Genomic DNA, 26,944 nt, shown 5'->3' with positions numbered 1-26,944 from the left:
AGTAGAGTATTCTTGGTTGTAGGTTCTTCCCTTTCATCACTTTAAATATACCATGCCACTCCCTCTGGTCTGCTGAGTTTCTGCTGAGAAATCAGCTGATAACATTATGGGAGTTCCCTTGTATGTTATTTGTTGCTTTTTCCTTGCTGCTTTTAATATTTTTTTCTTTGTCTTTAATTTTTGTCAGTTTGATTACTATGTCTTTCAGTGTGTTCCTCTTTGGGTTTATCCTGCCTGGGACTCTCTGCACTTACTGGACTTGGGTGACTATTTCCTTTCCTATGTTATGGAAGTTTTCAGCTATTATCTCTTCAAATATTTTCTCAGGCCCTTTCTCTTTTTCTTCTTCTTCTGGGACCCCTATAATGTGAATGTTGGTGCATTTAATGTTGTCCCAGAGGTCTCTGAGACAGTCCCCATTTCTTTTCATTCTTTTTTCTTTTTTCTGTTCTGTGACAGTACTTTTCACCATTCTGTCTTCCAGCTCACTTATTCGTTCTTCTGCCTCAGTTATTCTGCTGTTGATTCCTTCTAGTGTATTTTTCATTTCAGTTATTTTATTGTTCATCTCTGTTTGTTTGTTCTTTAGTTCTTCTAGGTCTTTGGTAAAAATTTCTTGTATCTTCTCGATCTGTGCCTCCATTCTTTTTCTGAGATCTTGGATCATCTTCATGATCATTGCTGTGAATTGTTTTTCTAGCAGGTTGCCTATCTCCACTTCTCTTAGTTGTTCTTCTGGGGTTTTATCTTGTTCCTTCCTCTGGGACATATTCCTCTGCCGCCTCGTTTTGTCTAACTTTCTGTGATTGCAGTTTCCTTTCTGTAGGCTGCAGGATTGTAGTTTTCTTGCTTCTGCTGTCTGTCCTCTGGTGGATCAGGCTATCTAAGAGGCTGTGCAGGCTTCCTGGTGTGAGGGACTGGTTCTTGCCCACTGGTGGGTGGAACTGGGTCTTGTCCCTCTGGTGGACAGGGCTGTGCTCAGGAAGACTTTAAGCAGCCTGTCTGCTGATGGGTGGGGCTGTATTCCTGCCCTGTTGGTTTTCAGCCTGAGGCATCCCAGCACTGGAGCCTACTGGCTGTTGCGGGGTGGGGCTAGGTCTTGGGGAGGAAATGGCAGCCTCCAGGAGGGCTCACACCAGTGAGTTCTTCCAGAACTGCTGTTGCCAATGTCTTTGTCCCCACAGTGAGCCACAGCTGCCCCCGTCCCTGCAGAAGACCCTCCAATACTAGCAGGTAGGTCTGGTTCAGTCTCTTATGAGGTCACTGCTTTCTTCCCCTGGGTCCTAGTGTGCATGAGAACCTGTGTGCACCCTCCAAGAGTGGAGTTTCTGTTTCCCCCAGTCCTGTGGAATTCCTGTGATCAAACCCTGCTGGGCTTCAAAGCCAGTTTCTCTGGGGGCTCCTCCTCCTCTTGCCAGACCCCCAGGCTTGGAAGCCTGATGTGTGGCTCAGGACTTTCACTCCTGTGGGAGAACTTCTGTGGTATAATTATTTTCCAGTTTGTGGGTCACCCAACCGGCAGGTATGGGATTTGCTATATTGTGATTGTGCCCCCCCTACTGTCTCATTGTGGCTTCTTATTTGTCTTTGGATGTAGGGTATCTTTTTTGGTAGTTTCCAGGGGTTTTTTGTCAATGGTTGTTCAACATTAAGTTGTGATTTTGGTGTTTTTGTAAGAATGGGTGAGCTCACGTCCTTCTACTCCTCCACCTTGCAACTTCCTCCTGCAGTTTGACTCTTTTGCATGTAGCTGTCTAGTTTTCCCAACACCCTTTATTGAAGAGGTGGCCTTTTCCCCATTGTATATTCTTGCCTCCTTTGTCATAGATGAATTGACCATGTAAGTGTGGGCTCTCACTGTGATCATCCATTCTTCTGAGTTCATTGGGCATCTTTATGATCATTACCTTAAACTCTTTATCAGGTAGGTTACTTATCTCCACTTTGCTTAGTTCTTTTGGGGTTTTATCTTGTTCCTTCATTTGGAAGATATTCCACTATTGCCTCATTTTACCTAAATCTCAGTTTTTATTTCTATGTATTCGGTATGTCAGTTACATTTCCTGATCTTGGAGAAGTGGCCTTATGTAAGAGATGTCCTGTGGGGCCCAGCAGCACACTCCTTGCTGGTCATCAGAGCTGTACGCTCTTGGGGTGCCCCCTATGTGGGCTGCGTGGCTCCTTCTGTTGTGGCCAGACCAACTACTGTGGGCACGCTGGTTCACAGGGCTGGGCCCTGACCCCGTTGGCTGCCAGGCCCTGCCTTGTGTGGAGGCTGCTGGCTACTGATGGGTAGGACAGGGTACTGGTGTAGCTAACATTGTTGTCTGGGGCCTTTGAGGCTGGTGCCAGCCCACTGATGGGCGGGACTGGGACCTTGGGTGTCCTGGAGCTGGTTCCAACCTACTTGTGGTCAAGGTCAGGTCCTAGGCCTGCTTATGGCTGGGCCTGGACCTTGGGGCTGCTGGCTGGGAGGGCTGAGGAAGTGGTCTGTGGCTGGTGCTGACCAGCTGGTAGACAGTTATACCCCAGGTGCTAGTAGGCTAGAGGGAGGACTCCAAAATGGCCCTTTTCAGCACTAGTGTCTTCACAGTTGAATGAGCTTTCAAAAATGGCTGCCGCCAGTGTCTATATCCCCAGGGGGAGTCCCAACTGCCTCCTGTCTCTCTAGGCAGCTCTCCAAGTTCAGCAAGTGGGTCTGATCCAGACTCCTTAAAAATCGATGCCTCTGCTCTGGGTCTTGGAGCATGTGAGATTTTGCATGTGTCCTTTAAGAGCAGAGTCTCTGTTTCCTATAGCCCTTGGCTCCCCTGTGCACAAGCCCCACTGGCCTTAAAGCCAAGTGTTCTGGGGGCTCATCTTCCTGGTGCTGAGGCACCCAATGCAGGGCTTGGAGAACCTCTAGTATTGTGACTATCCTCCCTGGTTATTTGAGCTTCAAGCCCCGTCTGAGTGGGAGTTGTTTGTTGTCTGCTCTTTTCTCCTCCTCCTACAAGGAAATAGGATTTTTATACTGGAAATATATACATATCAAATGACTGAAGACAGATGGAGAGCTTTTCTTATATGGGATTGAAATCTGCACGTGTCTACCAAGCTCCCAGGAGATGCCAGGGCTGCTGGTCTGAGGACCATACTTTGAGGACTCAGGGGCACTATTTTATGCTCCTACCTTCAGAGGGAAACAGTGTATAGCAGAGACAAAGGACTCTTTTCCTGAGTTCTGAGTTTCAAAAGTTTAGGTCTTTGGGGGAAAAGGGAAGAACTCAGGAAAAAATGTAAAGATTGGAGAGAAGTCATGATACAATTGGACTGGATTGCAAAGAAAATCAGTGTCCCTAAGAAGACCCCTTCTCCCTCCTACCCTCCCCCCACCCCCTGGTTGGGAGAAGCAGAACTCCAAGAGAAATGTGGGGAACCTGTGGGGAGTAATAAGATTCATTCATGCCAGGAAAGATGGGGCAAAGTTCTCAGAAGACAGAGCAGAATGATTGTCTCCTAAAGAAAGGATTACCTTAACATTTTAAAAGAAATCTTCGGGGGCTTCCCTGGTGGCACAGTGGTTAAGAATCCGCCTGCCAGTGCAGGGGACATGGGTTCGATCCCTGGCCTGGGAAGATCCCACATTCCGCGGAGCAACTAAGCCCGTGTGCCACAACTACTGAGCCTGCGCTCTAGAGCCCGTGAGCCACAACTACTGAGCCCGCGTGCTACAACTACTGAAGCCCGTGTGCCACAACTACTGAAGCCCGCACGCCTAGAGCCTGTGCTCCACAATAAGAGAAGCCAATGCAATAAGAAGCCCGTGCACCGCAACCAAGAGTAGCCCCTGTTTGCTGCAACTAGAGAAAGCCTGCGCACAGCAACAAAGACCCAATGCAGCCATAAATAAATAAATACATAAATTTATTTAAAAAAAAAGGGCTTCCCTGGTGGCGCAGTGGTTGGGGGTCCGCCTGCTGGTGCGGGGGGCACGGGTTCGGGCCCTGGTCGGGGAGGATCCCACATGCCGCGGAGCGGCAGAGCCCGTGGGCCACGGCTGCTGGGCCTGTGCTCTGGAGCTCGTGAACCGCGGCTGCCGAGGCCTGCCGTGCTTTGTGGTTTGCTTGCCTGAGGGTGTGTTTCTTGACTACACACGCCCCTCTTACCCCTTTTGTTGTTGATCCTTCTTTATACCCTCAGTTGTGGATTCTCCTTGATGGTTGCTTCATAAATAGTTGCAGTTCTGGTTTTCTGTGGCAGGAGGTGAGCCAGGATCTTCCTACTCTGCTATCTGGACACCCCTCAGAATTACATTTCTTTTAGGGCAAGTCTGCTGCTGGGAAATTCTTTCAGCTTTTTTCTCATCTGAAAGTTTTTATTTTGCTTTTAGTTTTACACTGGGTATAGAATTTTTTTTTTCCTTTCAGCACTCCATTGTCTTCAGGCTTGCGTAATTTCCATCAAGAAGGTCATAGTAATTCATATCTTTCTTCCTTTGTCTGTAATGTGTCATTTTCCTCTGGCTACTTTTAAGATTTTTCTCTTTATCACAGGTTTTCATCAGTTTGATTATAATGTTCCCTGGTGTAGTTGTCCCTGTTAGTTATTGTGATAATTGGGGTTTGTTAAGATTCTTGGATCTTTGGGTTTTTTTTTTTTTTAGTTAAAAAAATTATTTTTTTGGCCATGCTGCACAGCTTGTGGGATCTTAGTTCCCTGACCAGGGATCAAACCTGTGCCCCCTGCCGTGCAATCGTGGAGTCCTAACCACTGGACCACCAGGAAATACCTGGATCTTTGGGTTTAGAGTTTTCATTGGTTTTGGAAAATTTTCAGGCATCATTTATTCAAGTTTTTTTAAAAGATTATTTATTTATTTATTTTTGGCTGCATTGGATCTTCGTTGCAGTGCGTGGGCTTCTCATTGCAGTGGCTTCTCTTGTTGCAGAGCATGGGCTCTAGGCACATGGGCTTCAGTAGTTGTGGCACATGGGCTTCAGTAGTTGTAGCACGCGGGCTCAGTAGCTGTGGCTCACGGGCTCTAGAGCGCAGGCTCAGTAGTTGTTGCAGGTTGAACATGCTTCCCACCAGAAGGGAGGAAGGGGTCCAAAAGCACTTTCTGATTTCTGGCATGTACAGGAGGATGACCTGAGGATGGAAACCTGAGACAGGAGATAGATGGGCTCCAGCCTAGATATTTACAACCAGCCTCCTGTTTGCTCTCCAAAATGGAAATAACAACAGAAACAGGATAAATAGCCAGGCTTTGTCTCCTGTGGACGCTTTAACATAACAGTCATGGCAGGAGCAGAGAGGGGCTAAACCCTGTTTGAGGAAAAGATCAAGAGGTCACATATTTCCCTCCTTGGGGCAAAGGAGACACTGCACATGCCCAGAAAGACTCCTTGGGGGTCAAAAGTCAGGGGACAATGCCAGGCCATACTGAGTCTTGCTTCCCCCAGACTCCTTTGTTTTGAGATCCATCTTGGCTGAGAGGTGCGTGCGCGCCTAAGAGGAGGGTCCTGAGACAAATTAGCCAGGGGGAGAAAAGCAAGATGATTGGCCAGAAGAAGGACAAAGACCCGGAAAACTGCATAAAGGATTTAAACTTCCCAAAGGCACGACTCTCTCTCTGAGTTTGCCCGTGTGTCTTTCTGCAGGTACTTTGCTTTTCCAATAAAGTTTTTCCTTTTCTCTTTACCTTCTGCCTCCTTGCCTGAATTCTGTCTTGACAAGGCCGGCAAGAACTGGGGGTTTAGTCGCTGGCCTCTGTGGTCTAGCAGTTAGGACTCCCGGTCTGGGAACCAAGATCTTGCTTTCAGCTACCACGCGCTGCTGCTTGCTGCAAGCTGCCGCTTATTTTCTGTGCATCTGAAATCAAACCCAGAAGGAGGATAGAATTTGGGGTGAAAGAACAAAGTGTGACTCTGGACATGTCATTTGAGATCATAGAGGCATTACGTGGCAGCCGGTGGGCAGGATGAGCTCAGAAGAGGGGCAGGAGAGGTAAACTCATGAATCACCTGTACATTCGTGGTAACTGAAGCCCATGGCTGGACATATGGCTTTTATTTCATTCTAGTCCTATTTCCTGGCTTCAGTAGATACATTAAAAAAAATCTTTCTCTTATCTTTTCTGGGTCTTTCTTTCTTTCTTCCTTACTTCTTTCCTTTTCTTTCGTTCTTTCTTTTCTTTTTCTTTCTTTCTTTCATTTTTTTTGGGGGGGGGGTGAAGGCTTGTCTCCAGAACTTTCATTTCAACTTGCAGATGGCTTCCAGTGAATCTAACTCATCTTGTCACTGCTTAGGCTTTGGAAGGGAAAGAGGGGGGATGAATCAAAGAGAGGGAGGAAAAGGGGGAGGAGGAGAGAGAAACTGGGGGAAGACCAAGGAAAGGGAGTCTGATTCTCTCAAGGAAGGGACCTCTTCACCTTTGATCCATCAGCCTGGGCTGCCAGCTCTTTAGCTCTGGTCAGGCATGGACTTGCTTCTCCATCTAGCAACTCCCTTCCTAGCTACAGGCACCATATCCTTTAATGCTGCTTCCTGATTGTCCTAGGAAAGTGTGCTCCCTGATAAGTCGACAGGTGTTTTGAGTGCCTGGGATGACTGGCCCATGCTGGAGGCATGATGTGCCTGGTGGCGCAGGTCCCGGGCTGAGTCAGGCAGGCAGGTGTCTGGATAAACAAGGTGACACCAAGGACCAACCCAATGGCTTGGAAGGCAGGAGGGTAATGGAAGGCAGGGGAGACTTCCCTGGAGCAAGTCAATGGGGTCAGCTGACAGACTCGCGGGAGAAATGGCCCACAGAGTGGGAGAGTGGGGCAGGAAGGAAATGGTCACCAGAAGGGAAGGAAGGGCCCAGGTGGCGGGGTTGTTGGCTGGGACCAGTACTCACTGAAGAGCAGGTCTCCAAGGAGACTCGCTGTCAAGTGTGCCCACCTGACACAGACTTCCTGATCTTAGATGGGCAGGTTGTTCCTGGGCCTGGGGACTGGGTGGAGCCCGGCTCCCTGGGGACAGCAGTGGCACCTCCTTTAGTTCTTGATTAAAGAGAAATACATCAAAATGTTGACCTTAGTTATCTTTGAAAATAGGTAATGCTTTTTTCTAAAAAAATAAACCTGTCATTCATGTACACACTGCTATATTTAAAGTAGGTAACCAACAAGAACCTACTGTATAGCACAGGGAACGCTGCTCAATATTCTGTAATAAGCCAAATGGGAAAAGAATTTGAAAAAGAATAGATACATGTCTATGTTGAACTGAATCTCTTTTCTGGACACCTGAAACTAACACAACATTGTTAATCAGCTATGCTCCAATATAAAATAAAACTGAAAAGCAAACGAACAAAAAAATAAACCTGTCATTCACCAGACCTAAAAGTATAAAAATCAGAGGCTCATATAGTATGAAAGGCTCTTGGTAACTTCATCATGTTTCAATGTTTATCGCAAGTTCGTGTATCATCAACCTCTTACCAGCTGCCTTCCTCAGGTGGGAGGTTTTAAAGAACTGGCTGCCCGTGCTGTTCCCTGTTGTAAAATATTTGTGTTTAAAAGCAGAAAAAGCACTGAGATTATAGCCCTCAGCAGCAGGGTGAGAGTGGTTTGCCGTGATGTGAACTACTGCTCCTGGCCGGGCACCGTGTTGAAAGCCCCTCTTAGGTTTCTCACCCCGATCGGGTGCAGAAGAGCAGCGGTGCTTGAGATGCCGAGTGCTCTCTGCTCCCATGTACCACTGTGGGGACAGGGGACAGTCAGTGCAGTGTGACGGCAGCTGCTGGTCACAGGCCTGGGAGAAATGCACCCCCCTCCTTGCACAGATGATGAAGTCGAGGCTCTGAGAAGCCCAGGGATCCCAGGCACGTAAAGATTTGGCTGTCAGGATTCGAGTTTGAACCCAGGTCTTCTGATCTGGAGTCCTGGGTACTTCCATTCTATCTCCTTCTGTTCTTTTTGTTTAATTATTATTATTATTTTTTTTAAAGATTGATTGATTGATTGATTGATTGCTATGTTGGGTCTTCGTTTCTGTGCGAGGGCTTTCTCTAGTTGCGGCAAGCGGGGGCCACTCTTCATCGCTGTGCGCAGGCCTCTCACTATCGCGGCCTCTCTTGTTGTGGAGCACAGGCTCCAGACGCGCAGGCTCAGTAGTTGTGGCTCACGGGCCTAGTTGCTCCGCGGCATGTGGGATCTTCCCAGACCAAGGCTCGAACCCGTGTCCCCTGCATTGGCAGGCAGATTCTCAACCACTGCACCACCAGGGAAGCCCTTGTTTAATTATTTATCCCGCACCTTTTTGTTTGAAAAGGATTTGAAAGGTCTCAGAGGTGAATATCGCCATCTTAAATTTAATGAACAAGAGCATCTTATTTTCTTTTTTCCCCCAAATCAGGAAGAAGGAGAACAGGGCTTCCGGGGGCAGCCACCCACCAGCATCACCCGAGTCTCTGTCTCTGTCTCTGTCTCCTGCGTTGGCTCCCCTTTCCCCCCGCACCTTCCTTTTCCCCCTGATCTCGGGGAGAGAACAGTGAGTGGTGGCTTGAAGCAGGATCTTAGTTCCCTGCCCAGGAATTGGAGCTGAGTAGCCTGGATGAAAACCAGGAATCCTAGCCTCCAGTGCACCAGGGGCTACAGGCTAGAAACAGAGTTCCCCTGGCTCTTGCCCCGTGTGAAAGCAAGAATGTTTCAAGGAGACAAAAACTGTAAAATCAGGTACAAAGTTTATAATTAGAGACACAGCGCAACATGTGGGAGAGCACACAGAGAAACAGCTTGTTTATTTAAGACAGAAGCAAGGCAGAAATACACACCCGGAGAGAAAGGGTGTGGGCGTCCTCTCTAATGAGAAGGAGTGCAGTAAAGGGGTGGTTAAATCACTTATACGGAGCATTTCTTCTGGGTTTCCTCTGGCCAATCATCTTGCTTTGCCTGGCTCTGAGTCCGCATTTGGTCTAACTCAGGGTCCTCCCCTGTGGACATGTGCAATCTCTTAGCCAAGATGAATTCCAGCACAAGGGTTTCTGGGAAGAAGAGCATATTATGGTCTGGCACCCTCACCCTCCTCTGACCTCCGAGGAGCCTTTCTGGGCATGTGCAGTTGGGGAGGTCTCCTTGACCACAAGAATGAGGAGTACGTGGTCTCTGTATCTTCTCCCCAAGCAGGACTCAGGTCCTCCTTGATCTTGCCATTACCTTCATCTTGGAGTACCTTTCCACAGGGGACTGACTCCGGCTGCCCGGCCTGGGGCCCGTCTGTCTTCTGCCTCTCCCCCGTCACAGCCTCCACACCCCACACACTGCTGGGCCCTACGTGCTGCCTTTACAGCATCCTGTCGATTGAAAAAAAAATGCAGAACCTAAAAGTTGAGAGTTATGTTTTATTCGGTGGACTGAGGACTTCAGCCCGGGACACAGCGTCTCAGATCACTCCAGGAGACTGCTCCCCAGAGCACAGAGAGGAAACAGGATATATAGTTTTTTATGACGGAGGATCAGGCAGTCAGAACATCAAAAGGTTATTGTTCGTTAAAGAAAACCAGACATCTCAAGTTAGGGAATTTAGTGCTTTCCTATGTATGGGCACATGCAAGAGTCTGGGCTCACTGAAATCTTTCCTTTGATGTGCACCTCAGCTCTCTGGGTCCAGTGTCCTGTGTTTTCTCATCCAGAGTTTCCCCAGGGTGCACCCTTGGGGGTAGCTGCAGCAGCTGACAGCTAGATGGGGGGAAGGGGGCAAATGCTGCCTTCATCCTGAGTTTCCTTCAGGGCTCACCGTCTGGGCAGCTGTAATGTGATGGCTTGATGGCTGCAGTATCCTTTGCTTACTGATGTGGCAGCCAATGTTAGCTCTCAGTCCCTCACCCAACTGATTAGATGGGATTTTAGGAGGAATCTTTCCTGACACAGCCGGATCAGCATTTGATATTCTCTTCAGTTCCTTTTCGTTAAAGGCATTAAAACCCACCCACATTTAATTTTTGTCGTGGGGAGGAGGGCAATGGACCATCCAGGGATGCACCACTGCACGTGCCTGGTGTGTCTGAGACCACAGCCTTGGGAAGCCCCCCTCTGGCTCTTCCTCTCCTCCTCTTTGGGTCACTGCTTTTTAAATTTTGCTCCCTCCATTTTCTTTTTCTTCTCTTTCTCTCCTAATGACAGGCTTAATTTTCAGTCACATCACATAATTTAAAATCAAATCTTAAAAATTTTAACATTCTACATTTCAGTCCAGTCCAAGTCAGAATACAGGTTTTAGTGAAATAAGACCTGTCCCTACCAAGATGCCTTCTGTCCTTTCCATTAATGATCAGCTTTTTCTTCTTAAAAACACTTTACAAGTAACTTCCACCACGTTCTTGGCAGGTAAGTGTTGCCATCCTTGTTTGCAGATGGGGAAAAATAAGCCATAGCTTATTTATACAAGGCAACATGGAGCAGAATATCTGCTGAGAATAAATCACAGAATCCCCTGGCTCCTCCCATCGCGTCTCAGACAGTGGAGGAGGTTTCCTGAGTGGGAGCCCCACGGGGACGTGTCTGTGTTACTGCCCACCGCGCAGCCAGTCTGGGCTGCATCTCCTCAAACCCCGTTGCAGGAAACAACACCTTTTTGTGGTTAACAGGTAAGCAGTGAAAACCAGTTCCACATGCATGTGTTTAGGAGATTCTGGGCCTGATGCAGTTAAATAGGTCTCCTTCCTACGGGATTCTCAGTCTTAACTGGAAGGGACCCACCGAGAGTCTGCCCGGGGAGGGGCACAGAACGCTGGCTCTCTCCACAGGGCACCTCCCACCCCCCCCACCGTCCACTTAGCATCTCCAGAATGTTCTGTGTAACAAGGTTTAGAGGAATGTTTATCTATTGGCATGTCTCTTCTCAAAATCAATGGTTTCCTAACATCACCAGTAGAGAAAATGGGTGTTTAAAAACTCTTAGCCCGGGACTTCCCTGGTGACACAGCGGTTAAGAATTCACCTGCCAATGCAGGCGACACGGGTTTGATCCCTGGTCTGGGAAGATCCCACATGCCCCGGAGCAACTAAGCCCGTGAGCCACAACTACTGAGCCTGTGCACTGGAGCCTGCGAGCCGCAACTACGGAGGCCCACATGCCTGGAGCCCGTACTCTGCAGCGGGAGAGGCCACTGCAGTGAGGGGCCCGTGCACCGCAACGAAGAGTGGCCCCTGCTCGCCACAACTAGAGAAAGCCCGTGTGCAGCAACGAAGACCCAATGCAGCCAAAAATTAAAAAAACAAAACAAAACAAAACTCTTAGCCTTGGGGAAAGGGGACAAAGTTTTGATGTAGCTATGCCCAGTGAGGAATGCAGGTGGGGAGGGGCACATTCTCCTCTGTCCTGAGATAGCTGCTAGCTCTTCTTCCTCTGTATGTGGATAAAGAGGAGGGAACTAAGGAGAGTGGGCCAGGTCAGCAGAGGCCGCTGCTGCAGGCTGGCGTGTCTGACCCTGGGCTTGAGGATCCCTGAGCACGTCTGTTTCTTGGGCATCACCCGTCGAGACTGGGAAGGAACAGGCCCCAGGACCCCCTTGGTCCTCCAACACCATCCGGTGACCTGGCCCATGGCTGTTTGCTATGGTAACTCAAGAAGTCCCCCACCAACAGCACATTAGCCAAAGTGATGGTGGTTAAGAGGCAGAGATCCAAGTTCTAGGGCTCAGAGGACAGCTGTGGTCTGTCAGCGTGCATCCATTGGGAGCAACCGGCCTCTCTTTAAAGGAAGCTCTAGCTCAGGCCTCAGAGGGACCAGCCACTGCTCTCACCGTCCTGCCTCCGTCCTGCAGTGCCTGCCTCACAGCAAGTCCTTCCTGCGGTGGAAACTGGAAAATCCTGCCATGCTTAGCACTGAATTTATGAGTTTCTCAAACTGGGGTACACATACCCTGAGGAGCGGGTGTGTGCAAAGTCACAGGACAAACATGTAGGAATTTTACCTGTAGATTAAAAAAAGGTATTTTTATATGAAACCAAACATATTATGACTTACCATGAAAAACTTGAGTTTTTAAGATTAAATACGAGTCTTCAATGAAATCTTGTGGGCCTCTAAAGTGGGAATAGGACAAGGAGTTGGCTATCATTTACTCTCAGATAAAAGAGTTTGGAATTTTTATATCTAGCCAAATACCCATTTTATAACTGAAGAAACTGAGGCCAGAAAGATTAAACATCTTGTCCTGACCCCCCAGCCTGGATGAAAATGTTAGTTCCTACCCAATATTCATTCCCATCCCTCTACCCACCCACCCCCGCTTTTTACTGCATAACCGGAGTTATGTTGAGGGCAGTGATGTGCTCAGCTGAAAATACTTGCCTTCTCAGAATTCCTCGCATTTAGAAACAGCCACTCAACACAGTTCTGTCCGGTGGCCCAGCCCAGGGCCCCTCACTTCCCATGGGGCTTATGGGGGTTTTTACAGCTAAAGAAACACCAGGAAGCACTACACTCTCCCCCTTAGGCCCCCCCGCTTTTATAGCCTCGTTTACTCTGAGCTGTGAATGTTTTTAACCCTGTAAATATGGCCAGCTCTTCTTTTTTATTCTTCTGAGAGTGATTATTTCATCAATTTTCAGTCCCCCTCCCTGTAGGGTGAGTCTCTGTGGGTGGTTTCCAGACTCAGGCTCTGATGGACCAAATAAAAATGTTTCTTTTGTAAAAAAAAAAAGAAAAAGTTTTATTTTGAGGGTTTCTGGAAATATTTGCTTTCCTGACTTGGATGTCTCCCCTTCTCTTTTTCTTCTTCTTTCATATTTCTGTCCAAAGCATGGGTGTGAGGGCTGGAGGTGCTGCAGCCATCTTGTACTAAGAGGGAACAGCTTAAGGATGAATGCCAGTGTGTGTGGGGTGTGGTGAGACAGGAAGGTAGAATGAGGCTTGGTCTCCAATAGCATCGTTGAACAGCTGCTCCAGCACTGGACGGCTAGGACTCAGACTCTATGATATGTGAGAACCACTAACACTTGTTTTTTTAAGTCCTTTAACTAGGTTTCCATTAGAGGCAAGTGAATTCCTGATTGATATGCCCAGAGAGCTTGGGGTTGATGTGGAAAGTTTTCACCCTATTACACAATCTTCCCTAATTAGGGGCTCTGGCACAGACTAAAGTGGAAAGAGACGAAGGAAGGCAGGAGAATGTGATTCCTTTCCCCTGCCTGCCACAGAGGGGGAGAACTGATTCCAGACAGTGGGCTCCGGAGCAGGCGTCCCAGGGGCAGGTGGTCTGGAGGGGCCAGGTCAGGGCTGTCCTGTGCCCTGCTTGGCTTTGAAAGGCTTATTCCCTCTTTGGAGGTCAGAAGCACCCAAGCCGGAGGTGGACTTCCCACCGCTGCTGGGCCCTCCAGACGCTTGTTCACAGCTAGCGCCTCTGCTGTCCCGGCCCCAGCCTTGCGTTGCCATGGTGACAGTCTTTACCCCCTGGCATTCGCAAGTGCCTTTTAGTGAAAGGGCCTCTGTGCTTTATTTATCAATTTCATCCCTTGTCACGGCCTCCTTACTCAGCTCAGGGACCCCTCCGTCCCAGCTCTGACCCCAGCGCCTGTAGGAGGGGCTGGCAGAGCTCCCTCATCCCTCCTGGTGAGAACAAAACAGACACAAAACACAAAGGTCAGGCTTCGCTCCAGCTCAGCGTCTGCTGGCCTGTGAGGAGGGGATGGAGGTGGCTCTAGACTGCAGCCCGGAATGTGCCCTCTGAAACTCACTCCAGGTCACGGAAGATGTGGACCAGCTCACGGCTCCCAAACTGGGATTGCTGTCTGGGGAGGCTTGGCGGGTAGGGTTACACTGTCGACATTTAAGAGAAGACTCAAATGCACCGTGAATCTTCTCAAAGAGAAAAGGAGGTGATTTTCCTCTCTCAGAAGTCCACGGGCAGACAGAGCAGGGCTGGTGTGGCGGGTCACCAACAACAGGGTCCCAGGCAACTTCAGCTCCACCATCTCACCGTGGGCTCCCATTCTTCAGGGTACGTCCTGGTCCAGGTGGCCTCCGCACCTCCGGCACCCCATGAGCATTCGGGGCGGGGGGGAGGGGAGAGGGCAAAGCAGCTCCCCTGTCCCTCTGCCTCTCTTATACGGAGCCTCCCCAGAAGGCCTTCTCAGCACATTTAAGTCTCACCTCCTTGATCTTAGTCCCACGGCCCTGCCACACCGCGGCCCTCACCGGATGAGGGAGCCCTGGCCACGTCATCCTTTGGCTGCGTGTCCTGCCAGCTCTGATGCTGTGTGAGTTTGTCGGGGAGGTGGGTGTTGAGTACTGACTGTCTCTCTCGCTCTGCTGCAGATGGCAAGGAGTGCATGCGGAGGTCTCCACAGACCTTCTCCCAGTGGGACTGAACACCTACGTGTGTTCACGTTGATTGCTGAGTCTCACCTCTCAGAGGCGGGCACTCCACGTTTCCACCTGGAAACTGGGAGGCGGTGGAAGCCGCAAGTGCAGCCTGACCTTACCCTGAGCGGCAGGTGGGGCATCACAGATGGTCCCCTCTGCAAAGAACCTCAGTGCCACTAGTCTCCAGCAGCTAATTGCCCATGCTCGGCATCAGGGGCTGAGACACGCACGGTGACCTGAATGAAGAATCAAGAGAGTCCATTTACTAGACCAGCATCCAAAGCCGTCGGTTCACTTTGTTACCAAGTGGACAGCGAATTGAAGGGTGCAAGGCCACCCCTCTGTGCTAGAATTCTACACGCCCCTGTATGTGGGCACACAGAGCCCTGAGGGAGAAGACGACCCCACTGCTGAGGGTGGTCAGGAATGGAAAACAGTCCCCTAGGGTGGCAGCCTCTGCCTGCGCCAAAAGGACTGCCCCTGGCATAGGATGTTTAGCCTGGAAGGGACTTGGAGATGCTATGGCCCTTTCTCTTCATCTGCAGACAAGAAGCTGAGGCCTGCTTAGACTACATGACTGGCCCAAGGATGCTGGACCAGAACTGCCCGCCTTCTGCCTGGCCCCTGTGCCTCGATGGCTGCGGTGCCTGTGTGTCTTTGGGGCTAACCTCTGCTGGAGTTTGGTCTCAAGCCCGGACAAGAGGGTGACCCACGCCTTGCCACTTCTCTTTAGCGGTACGTTCACCATCAGCAAGGCAACAATTATCTCTCTGGGAAGCAATTCCTGGAAGAAATAGAAAATGCGAGGACTACTAATCGGGCCAGCCTGAGAGTGGTACCTAAATGCTAGGTGTGCATTATTAATTTTACGCCCTCAGCAGCAGGCCGTGCACTCCACGAGTGCCAGAGTCATTGCTTCCAAAGGAGCGCGGAGCCGGGCAGGAATCCGTGGGGCTCCACCTGCGGCTCCGCGGCAGCCTCGCTGCCCCACGGGGACTTGTGCGCCTGCGCGTTGCCTCCACTCCCCTCCTCCAACGGAAGGTCTGCACGTGATGGGCACAGCCTGGCAAGCGCTCCCGGGGTCCCTCCTGGGCGGTCACAGGCCACTAGGAGGCTGCACACGAGGAGGTGTAATTACCCCACCAGGACCTTGACGGGGCTGCCACTGGAAGCAGTCAGCCGCGGGTTGTCCCAGCTTTTCTTTGTCTTGCTATATAGGTTTTTACGAATTGATGAAAAAAGAAATGCCCCCGTGTATAATGACCCAGTGCTAAAGAAAAAGACATCACAAACTCTGCTCCCGTATTCATTTTTGTGACTGATTCACTATAGGTACATATCTTACTCTAAATTTCCTTACAAAATGGAGATTTGTGGCTGATACAGTGATGTATACTCTGGGAAGATACATTTTGAAGTGGCTCTTGCTGGGAAAATTCTCCGCATCTTTTTATATTCACTGGGTGCTTAAGTCCAGGCCAAGAATCTCTGCCTTCATGGGGCTGATGCTCCAACGAGGTGGTGAGCCCAGAACAGATAAAACTACAAGACAGCAGGGTGTGGCTGCTGCTTGAGAGAGGAGAGGGGCTGGCCACACGTGTGTGGAATTGGGGTGCCCCACAGAGAAGCCCTTAAGTATAGATCAGATTTTGACCAATAGGAATGGTGGAAGAGGGCCTTGGGGAAAGAAGGAAACAGAAACAGAACCAACAAGATGTGCGTAAATATATGGAGAAAGATTGATTTTCAGCAATTGGCTCATATGACAGTGGCGGCCGACAAGTCCAAAGTCTGCAAGGCAGGCCGCTGGGCTGCAGACCCAGGGAGAGCTGCAGTTCATGTCCAAAGGCCGTCCGCTGCAGAATTCCCTCTTCAGTGGGAGACCTATCTTTTTCTTAAGACCTTCAACTGATTAGAGGAGGCCCACCCACATTATGGAGGGCAATCTGCTTTACTCGAAGTCCACTGATTGAAATGTATGTCTTAGCCAAAAAATTCTTTAACAGAAACATCCAGAATAACGTTTGACCAAATATCTGGGCACTGTGGCCCAGCCACGTTGACACATAAAATCAACCACCACAGAGAGTAAATTTGTGAAGGCAGGAAAGCGTGAGCATGGCTGGGGAAAGTGAGTGGTCCGTGCAGGGGCTGGAGCAGGTGGGAGGGGGGACCAGGCCTGCGAAGGGGCAGAGGGTGGAGGGTGTGCCTCATGGGACAAGGTTTGTGAAGGGAGGAGAGGAGGGGCTGGTTGGTGCTGGTGCAGGACAGGCTTGGGGGAGGCTATGGGGATGGTTTAAGGAAGAAAGTCATGAAAAGTGGAGGTGGAGGCAAATGACAATTTAAAGAAAGACTGTGAGAGCACTGCAGCGCTCTGGTCTTACACCACTCACCCACCCTGAGGGACATGAGACGCAGCCTTGGGATTCTTCCATTTCTTCCCACATCATCACAGGCTCTCGGTCCGAAACTTTGTGTGCATGTACTCTCTTAAGTCTTGGTACCAGGCATGGCCGTGCTTCTCTTGAGCAAGTCTTGGTTTCCATCTTTGGGGCATTGTGATTAGTGATACTGAGCACTGCTTCCTCTTTGCGTTAGCCATCGCGCATCTTGAAACCAAACTTGGAGACTGAATTTATAGTGGGGCATCATGGCACACACATTTTGTGTCATATCCTGGCTTTATCTTATTTTTCTTGTCCTCATTTTCTTTCCCCCCTTTTCTCACTTGTTTTTAAGTCTTGTTTCGATGTACGCACCTTTGCAAGTCACTTCAAATCCTCTTTGGAATGACGTGAAGTATACATGGATTAGACATAGATTAACAACCAATTGGACTTGACAACAGACAGAATGAAGAGTGACTTTGGGGTCCAGAATGGTTCCAAGCCTTCACTAGAGAAAGGAAAATCTGGACGCAGGCCAGTCTGGAAATGACTCTGAAATGAGTTCTATTTTAAGACAGAGTGAGTTCTGCCAGAACTTGCCAATCACAGCTGCCCAAATAATGCCTGCTCCCTGCAGGCTTCACCCTCCCTGGGCTCTGGAACAATGAGAATCAATAGTGGGTTGGTGTCTGTTTGAAGCCACTCCTCTCCAGCAAGTCATGTCAAGAATTGATCTGTCCCCCCACACCCCGAGCCTGGGTGCCAGGTCCTTATGTGAACACAAAGCTTCATCTCTATGTAGTACCTGGGGCTCTTCTGCCCTGGCTCTCCATGGAGTCCTGGTCCTCTGGAGGAGTTCCTGTCTCTCCCTTTACCCATGAACTGGGTTTTGCTTCTGGGGTCCATCACTTCATCCCAAATGATTCTCCCTGGTTTAGAATCTGGATGGACCAAATGTTGATCTGTTACATCAGAGCTTCCCGGCTAGGAATCCAGGTCTGGATGAGACTTGAGTCTTCTGTGCCAGCTTTGATCTGGTTTAGGACTGCTTCTCCTCCCTGAGGATGATCCCTGCCTAAGCTGGCCCATCTTCCCAGCCCTCACGCCATGGTTGCTGTGGAAGGGCTCTTCTTCCTCCAAAGGCAAGCTTCCTGCATATCTTGCAACCAGGACCAAGCTGAGTGTCATGCGTGTGAGGCTCCACAGGCAATCACACTGAGGTGTGTGCCAGGCAGTTAGGAAGCAGGAAGCTGCTGAGAGTGGGGATGGCGAGTGGTGTTGATCTAGGAGACATCTTCATGGAAGGACGTAACTGGAGGCGTGGCAGGAGTTCAATCACTCAGGGACCGATATTGGGGTAAGAAGAGAAGAAGGACAAGGAGATAAACTTTGGGGCAATATCTCTATTATGAGGACAGGAGAAGGAAGGAGATTGTAAAGTAGCCTTGGATGGTGGGATTGAGGATACCCAAGGAGAACCAAGGGGAAAACGGGAGTACAGGAAGCTGGGAGAGGAGAGAGCTCCAGGAAGGAGAAGCAGTGAACAGTGACAAATGCTGCAGCGAGAGGAGGGGAGGGGGAGGAAGGGAGGGGTGAGGGGGAGGACATGGGAAGGGGAAGGGGAGGGGGAGGGGGGAAGAAAGGGAGGGACAGGGAGGGGGAGGGGAAGGAGAGGGAGGGAGGGGGAGCAGAGAGAGGGAGGGAGGGGGAGGAGAGGGAGGGAGGGGGAGGAGGAGGGAAGGAGGGGGAGGAAGGGGAAGGAGGCCGGGGAGGAGGGAGAGAGCACAGTGACATGGCTACTGCAGGTCCCTAATGAGTTTTGCAGGCACAATTGAATCACGGCCAAAAGTCTGACTGAATAGAATTAAGACATAATGAAGTGGTGAGAAAATAGGGGATTTATGGAAAGCCTACATTTTAAGAAAAGCTTTGAAGGGAAGAAGAAAGAGAACTGTATGTAGGGACGAGGGTGCTGTGAAGCGCAGGGCCACAGAGCCTTTGTTACTGGTGTGCTTAATGGCCATCTGATCTCAGCCAGTCACGAAGCCCACATTTCCATATTTCTCTTTTGGGAGAAAAAGAAGCAAAGCAGTATTTCTCCCTCCAGTAAGCCAACATGGACGTCTCTCACAATCCAAAAATCTCCTCATCAAAGGTATGAATCTTAATACACTTGATGCTCTGCAAGGGGACCTAGGACAGAGTTTTGACTCCTTGTAAAATAAGTAGCTTTGAGCTCTTAGCAGTGCCAGTTAATTGGGCGAGGGACATTGTCTTGCTTTCCAGAATTTGTCATCCAGGACCTGGATAGAACGTCATTTAACATTTTCTATATTCTTACATTGAGTATACTATATGGACAATGGGACAGGATGTTGGGCACATCTGAGGCATATGGTCATAGTACTAGAGATCACATCATGGAATTAGAAACAAGTAGTTCTTGAGTGACTACGCAAGAAGAGAATTTGACAATTTAAATTCCTATCCAAAAACATATATAGCTTTATCCACTCAAGAGTAAATTATTTTTAAAGTGAGAGGATTGGCTGTGGAAGTCTCATCTGAATATCAGGTCTCGACTGTCTCTAATCCTTGGGGAAGTAAGTCGCAGGGAAATTGGGTTTTGATGCCTATAAATCAGCAGTCCCCAACCTTTTTGGCACCAGGGACTGGTTTCGTGGAAGACAATTGTTCCACAGACGGGGGCGGGGATTGTTCAGGCAGTAATGTGAAAGATGGGGAGCGGCTATAAATACAGATGAAGCTTCATTCACTTGCCCGCTGCTCACCTCCTGCTGTGTGGCCCGGTTCCTAACAGGCCAATACTGGACCAATATTGGACCAATACTGGTCCAGAGCCCAGGGGTTGGGGACCCCTGCTATAAATGGTCTCTCTCATGGTCACTGATCAAATTACAAAACAAACTTAATGGACCAATACTGGTCCAGAGCCCAGGGGTTGGGGACCCCTGCTATAAATGGTCTCTCTCATGGTTACTGATCAAATTACAAAACAAACTTAATTCTGAAAGTGTTAGCAATGTTTTCATATTTGGAGATTACTTTGTCAAAAATATAGGTCCGGGATGAATTTTTTAAAGTTGAGAAACCAAAACCGTATTTCTCTCTGTTGGCTTCTGATAGCTGTGTGCTTTGGATCCAAACTCTTGGTGTTTGAGGTTCCTCCCAACCTGTCCCTGCCTTTAACTCTATGTCCCCACACCCAGTGGGCAGGCATGTTACCTCAGGTAGTCCATTCTGTCTGCTGCGGACCCAGGCTGGCCTAGTGTCTTTGTCTCTTTTGGGTCCCCTGCAGCTGTCTTCACGTCCAAGCCAAGCAGACTGTGCCCCAGTGGCCTGTATGGTGAGCGTCTGCCCCTCTGCTCTGTTTGAAGAGTTTCATGGTTGAATCTCTTACACCTCACCCCTGTGTCATTCCAGTTTTCTCTGATCCCATCTTGGCTTATATCTGCTTTCTGTCTCTCCTCCAGTTTTTTTTACACATTGGGCTTATTAACTGACCTTCACTTTCCAGTTCATCCCTTAGCAGTCCCCGGGGAGCTTCAGCTGGGGATTAACTCTAGTTCCTTTGCTCTGATTCTCTCTAATGCGGTACCATGTCCTAACTCAGTACCACTGAGCTCCAAACCATGAGCTGGTCTGCTAGGCTAGTTCCCTCGATCCCTGGGGGTATGTGTGTGTATGTGGACATGTGTGTGTGTGTGTGTGTGTGTGTGTGTGTAAGTGCAGTGCTCAGAAGTTTCCCCACTAGGAATCATCACCTTCTCTCTTATCTAAGCAAAATCTATCTTGCCCAAGATGAGTTCACCCACTCTATGTGCCTCAATATTCTTATCTTTAAAATGAGGATCATAGTTATTTCTAGATGCTGTTGGGAGGATTTACATTTTTAAAAATTACATTGTATCCAGCAGAGTCCCTGTCGCATGTAAATTGCTTGTTAAGTGGGTGCCCATCTCAAGTTACTATGTTATGGTGATCAGATTTCTCCAGCCAGATTTCTGGGGACCTCTTCCTTCTCTAATATTTAGCAGTACTTCAAGCTGAACCCCTGAACTGATTATGCAATCATGTATTCACTTGTGTTATCCTCTTGATTCCCAAACCAGATTGTAAGAAGATTAAGAACAGGGGTGACGTATTGTATTTTTCTGGTGTTTCCTATAAAACTAAGCACATAATTTTTGACAGTGGAGAAGTAGAGAAGCAAAGAAGATAAGGAAACCAGAGGTCTAGGAGAAAAAAAGAGAGAGAGAAGAAAAAGAGAGGTCTAGGAGAATGCACTTTTGATTGGTGCTTATAAAAGGGATCTCCCACCAAGAGAAGAGCAAACACCAGAGCATCTCTGAGTTTACCAGATAGATTTCCTAGCTGGACTCCACTGCAACTCACTCCCTACCCTAGAGCTCATAAAGAGAGCAGCATTCTTCTCCATTCAGAGATGTGATGCTTTTCCTCCCACACCAAACATAGGACTTCTTCACATCTCTCCCCTCCTTGCCACCGTAGACACTGGATCTCAAGGGGTCATAGACAGAATGCAGTACTTCCCCGCAAATAGATTGTGACGCCACACTCCAAAATGTTGTCAATGACCCATATATTGCAATTTGTAGTCATAGGGCTGAAGGGGATGTGGACACCCCTCTGGTCTTGATATTGACAGGACCCCACTGAGCCCTCTGTTTGTCTTCACAAGGACACCCCTGCCCCCCTTACTTGAATTAGTTGGTGAATTTCCACTCAATGTCTGGAATGAGTTGAGGACCTGGAGGGTCTCTCTTGGGTGTTGACAAACTATGTAAGAGCCCCAGGGAGGTACCAGCCCCCTACAACACATGCCCATCTGAAGTCCTTTTACCTCCTTTTCACCCTGTTTGTCACCATAAATAATATTTTGCAAGGAGTTACCCAGGGAAATGAGAGTAGGCAGTCATTTGCAGGAAGCTTCTGTGAGTTGGTTTCCTGGATGTGGGCTCATTTCATCATGAGGGGACCTCACATATGTGGGTTACATGGCATTTAAAAGGCATGAGCATGGGCTACTGATTAGCTTTGAAAGGAAGTCAGCTGACCTCTAACCACCAGCTAACCACCAGCTGGTCCTAATTCCACTCGTGTTTAAGTTTTCTTTCTTTCAATCTGAAACCAGCATTAGCAGATTAGTTAACACAGCTATTCCGAATATTTCTAGGATGGCTGCCATTTTTCTTGCATGAAAAGGAATTGGGCCAAAGTCATTACTCCTGCCAGAGAAAAGCAGCCTCTGCTCCCACGTCTTCTCTGCTGGAGCACTCATTAGTTGCATCACTGAATTCTAAGCCTCTCTTGCAGCAATTATGGCTCCTTCTTTTATGAGCTTGTTGAGAGTTGGTTTGGGTAAAATTCTGCTTATTTTCTTGCTCCACAGGAAAATCTGATTCTGTTCCTTTGCCCAAAGCAACTGCACCTCTCAGCCTGTTCTGGGCATCTGGCTATCGAGATCAATGGCAATGAAAACACAATAGGACTATGTTCCTCTTATGAGCCAATCGCTCCCTTTGGCAAATCTCAGCAGTGTCAGATTAAGTAAGCAACCACTAGCAGAGCCATCCATCAAAACTAACCAGTCAACACATAAATAAGCAGCTGGGATACATCAAGGGCTTCAGAAGAATCTACCTTGTCTCATTCTCTTGCTTAGTACATAATTCCTGTAAGGAGCATGGTGGTGTGTACCACCACGGCAGACCCTGCTGCAAGTGTGGCCGTGGACTTGCTAAGGAGAACGCTGCTGCTTTTCTGAGGACACTTCAGTATGACAGCTTGGAAAGAAATGCTATTTCATAGAGAAGCTCTCTCTCGGTGTACTGTGTGTACAACAGAAGCAGGAATCATGTTTTCTAATGATAAGGAAGTACTGTATTACAGAATTCAGGAGCACTTCTGGGGACCTTGCCTGGACACATGGTTGCCATAGACTTAGCCCACGGATGGCCTATCACCTGGCCCAGATTCCAGCTGCATCCCAGGCCTTGTCTCTGATGTCTTTCCCTGTGTAGTTTGTGAGTTTTGGAAATTCTGTTGTGAAGATGTCACATTTTCCTGATTATTTGGCTTATTCATATGTCAACTCTTAAAGAAAGGGAAAGACTTATCTCCTTATTCCTGTATTGTATTTATTCACTGATGTTTGTATGCCTCACCTAGAGTATGTCTTATGCACATTTGTATGTCCAGTGCCTCATATTAAGGACTCCCATGGGTTGCCCAAAGAAAATAATTCAAGGGTCTCAAGTCGAGGTCAAAGGCTTCATTCAGCTGGTTCACATCAGGTCAGGGAACACCTGAAGACTGAGTAACTCCCCATTCATAGCAGGGCTGGAGCTCTGTAGGGTGAGGGAAAGACAGGCGGGTGTGTCCTGGTGATTCAGGTCAGGTAAAAGCTTTTGTCTTTCACTGCTGTGAAACTTGCCCCTGGAGGTTGTCCTGGTTTTCATGCATCTTGCTCAGGATTGTGTGGTCCCGTCTTGGTACCCATTATAACAGTGCTTTAAAGAACTGTTTTTGCAAACCTTGCAGTTTTTTTGGTCAGTCAAGGTTCATAGGGTGGGGGATGTAGGGGAAAAAGGGGAGAGGGGGTTAGGGTTGAAGGCAGCAGAGAAACTGAGGACCCTCCTCATGCCCGTTGGAGTCTTTTTACAGAGTAAATACTTAATAAATGTTTGTTGAATGTATGAAGATACGACTGAAAATGTCTAGGGTCCATGTCTGAAATGCCTAACATTCTCATTTAACACGTGTAAATGATATGATCAGACAGCCAGAGCTCAAAAACTTCCCAGTGACCTGGGCTGAGTAGGAGGGATGAGCAGAGCTCACAGAAATGGGACACGTCTCTAACTCGATGAAGTGGGCATTTAATACAGGGTGTTTCATGAAATCGAGAGAGAGAGAGTAGAGTCTCCACCCCCAGTAGCAACCTCTCCCCTCCCCCACTCCTGTGCCCTCAGGCTTCAGAAAAGTGGGGAGAATGCAATACCCAATCCAGAAATTGTAACTCTGGGGGAAAGAAGGAACAAACTGGTTCCAGATAAGGTGTGATGTGTACTAAGGAAATTTCACTTTTAATGTACCAAGAAATAGAAGGTTTAGACAGAACTCTCCTTGTTCAGTATGAACAAGATGAAAAGAAATGGCCTGGCAACTCTGCAGACATGCCCCACCACACACACATGACTAAAAAAGAGGAACGTTGTACTGCATTCAAAATACAGAAGAAGAATCCAGCCTGGAAGAAAATATAATCCTTAAGCCAGAAGCATCTTCCTCATGAGTGTTTCAAACTACATGTGAATAAGAACATAAACTCATTTTAATAAAGAGCATAGAGAGGAAATTGGAGCAATATCCATAGAATTCTAAAGGAAAGAGCTACTTGAGAATACTGTTCCCAGTTGTTATTTAAATATAGAGACAGCACCTCTTTTACATAAACGTAAAAAACCCCAGGGAAACATAATTATTACTATTAATTTTATTATGTTTTGATTCATTCTGTTGTTGGTTCTGGCTTTTTTTGTTCCTTTGTTTGTTGTCGTTGTTTTGGTAATCTTTTTTTTATTTAGTCTTTTGGGATCTTTGTGTTTTACAACATATTTTTTATTTTTATTTTTTAATATATTTCTACTTTTACTTTGCTTTTCTGTTATTCTGTGTTCTTTTCCCTTATTTTTTTCTTCTTCTTTTTCTTTAATATATTTTTAATTTTTATTTTAATTTCCATTTCTATTTTGCTTTTCTGTTCTGTGTTTTTTCCCATTTTATTTTATCATTTTTATCAGTTTGTTCTGTTTCCTTTCTTTATCCTTCAGTTGGCACACTGCTTTGGTTTTATTTTTAAGTTTTTTGTTTTTCTTAGTTCTGATTCTATCTGTTTGATTTTGTTTAGGGGTTCTTCTGTTTGTCTGGTTGCTCTCTTGCTTTTTATTTGGTTCTGTTTTTGTTTCTTTTATGTGTGTGTGTGTGTTTCCTTGTTTCTGTTTTTGTTTGATTTTGTTTTTACCACTTCTCTGGGGTTTTCTCTATTTTTTTTTTCTTCTTCTTTCTTTAATATATTTTTAATTTTTAAAAATATTTCTATTTCTACATTGCTTTTCTGTTGTTCTGTCTTCTTTCCACTTTCTTTTTCTCTTTTTTAAAAAATCATTTTTGTTGGTTTGTTTTGTTTCTTTGCTTCATTCTTCAGTTGGTGCTCTGCTTTGGTTTTCTTTTTTGGTTTTGTGTTCTTGTTAGTTTTCATTTTAATTGTTTATTTCATTCTTGGGTTCTTTTGTTTGGTTGTTCTCTTGCTTTCTGTTTTATTTGGTTCTGTTTTTGTTTCTTTTGTGTGTGTGTGTGTTTCCTTGTTTCTGTTTTTGTTTGTTTGATTTTACTTTTTACCATTTATCTGGGGTTTTATTGGTCTTTTTTTTTTTCAATTTCCTTTATTGCTGGGATGAACGACATGCAAGTCTTGGTTCATCAACTGGAAGTCGGGCCTGAGGCTCTGGGGTGAGAGCACTGAGTCCAGGATGCTGGACCACTAGAGAATTCCCTGCCCCAGGGAAGATCAATCACTGAGAGCTCTCACGGAGGCCTCTATCTGAATCCAAGACCTGACTCCACCTAACTGCCTGCAGCTGCCAGCACTGGACACCTCACACCAAACAATAAACAAGACAGGAACACAAACCCGCCCATCAGCATACAGACTACCTAAAGTCATACTAAGCTCACAGACACCCCAAAACACACCAGCTGACATGGTCCTGCTCATCAGAGGGAAAAGACTCAGCTCCACCCACCAGAACTCAGGTACCAGTCCCTCCCATCAGGAAGCCTAAGCAAGACACTGGACCAACCCCACCACTGGGGGCAGAGAACAGAAGCAAGAGGAACTACAACCCTGCAGCCTAGGGAAAGGAGACCTCAAATACTGTAAATTAGACAAAATGAGAAGACAGAGAAATATCTTACAGGCAGAGGAGCAAGATAAAAACCCACAAGACCAAATAAATGAAGAGGAAATAGGCAAAATACCTGAAAAATAATTTAGAATAATGATAGTAAAGATACAAAATCTCAAAAATTGAATAGAGAAAATACAAGAAATGTTTAACAAGAACCTAGAAGAAGTAAAGAGCAAACAAACAGTAATGAACAACACAATAACTGAAATTAAAAATACTCTAGAAGGAATCAATAGCAGAATAACTGAGCCAGAAGAACAGATGAGTTAGCTGGAAAATAAAACGGTGGAAATAACTGCCACAGAGCAGAATAAAGAAAAAAGAATGAAAAGAATGGAGGACAGCCTCAGAGACTGCTGGCACAACATTAAGTGCACCAACATTCGAATTACAGGTGTCCCAGAAGAAGAAGAAAAAAAGAAAGGGTCTGAGAAAATATTTGAAGAGATTATAGTTGAAAACTTCCCTAACATGGGAAAGGAAATAGTCAAGTCCAGGAAGCACAGAGAGTCCCATACAGGATACACCCAAAGAGAAACACGCCAAGACACATATTAATCAAACTAACAAAATTTAAACGCAAAGAAAAAATTAAATTAAAAGCAGCAAGGGAAAAGCAACAGATAACATATAAGGGAATCCCCATAAGGTTAACAGCTGATCTTTCAGCAGAAACTCTGCAAGCCAGAAGGGAGTGGCAGGATATATTTTAAGTGATGAAAAGGAAAAACCTACAACCAAGATCACTCTACCCAGCAAGGATCTCATTCAGATTCAATGGAGAAATTAAAAGCTTTACAGACAAACAAAAGTTAAGAGAATCCAGCACCACCAAACCAGCTTTACAACAAATGCTAAAGGAACTCCTCTAGGCAGGAAACACAAGTGAAGGAAAAGACCTACAAAAACAACCCAAAACAATTAAGAAAATGGTAATAGGAACATACATATCAATAATTACTTTAAATGTAAATAGAGTAAATGCTCCAACCAAAAGACACAGACTGGCTGAATGGATACAAAAACAAGACCCATATATATCCTGTCTACAAGAGACCCACTTCAGACCTAGGGACACATACAGACTGAAGGTGAGGGGATGGAAAAAGATATTCCATGCAAATGGAAATCAAAAGAAATCTGGAGTAGTAATACTGATATCAGACACAACAGACTTTAAAATAAAAACTATTACAAGAGACAAGG

This window comes from Balaenoptera borealis (assembly GCF_965194805.1).
Source record: "Balaenoptera borealis genome assembly, chromosome: 10".
NCBI classification, from domain to species: Eukaryota; Metazoa; Chordata; class Mammalia; order Artiodactyla; family Balaenopteridae; genus Balaenoptera; species Balaenoptera borealis.
The sequence above is the reverse complement of the archived record's forward strand: the minus strand, read 5'-3'. Positions refer to the sequence as shown.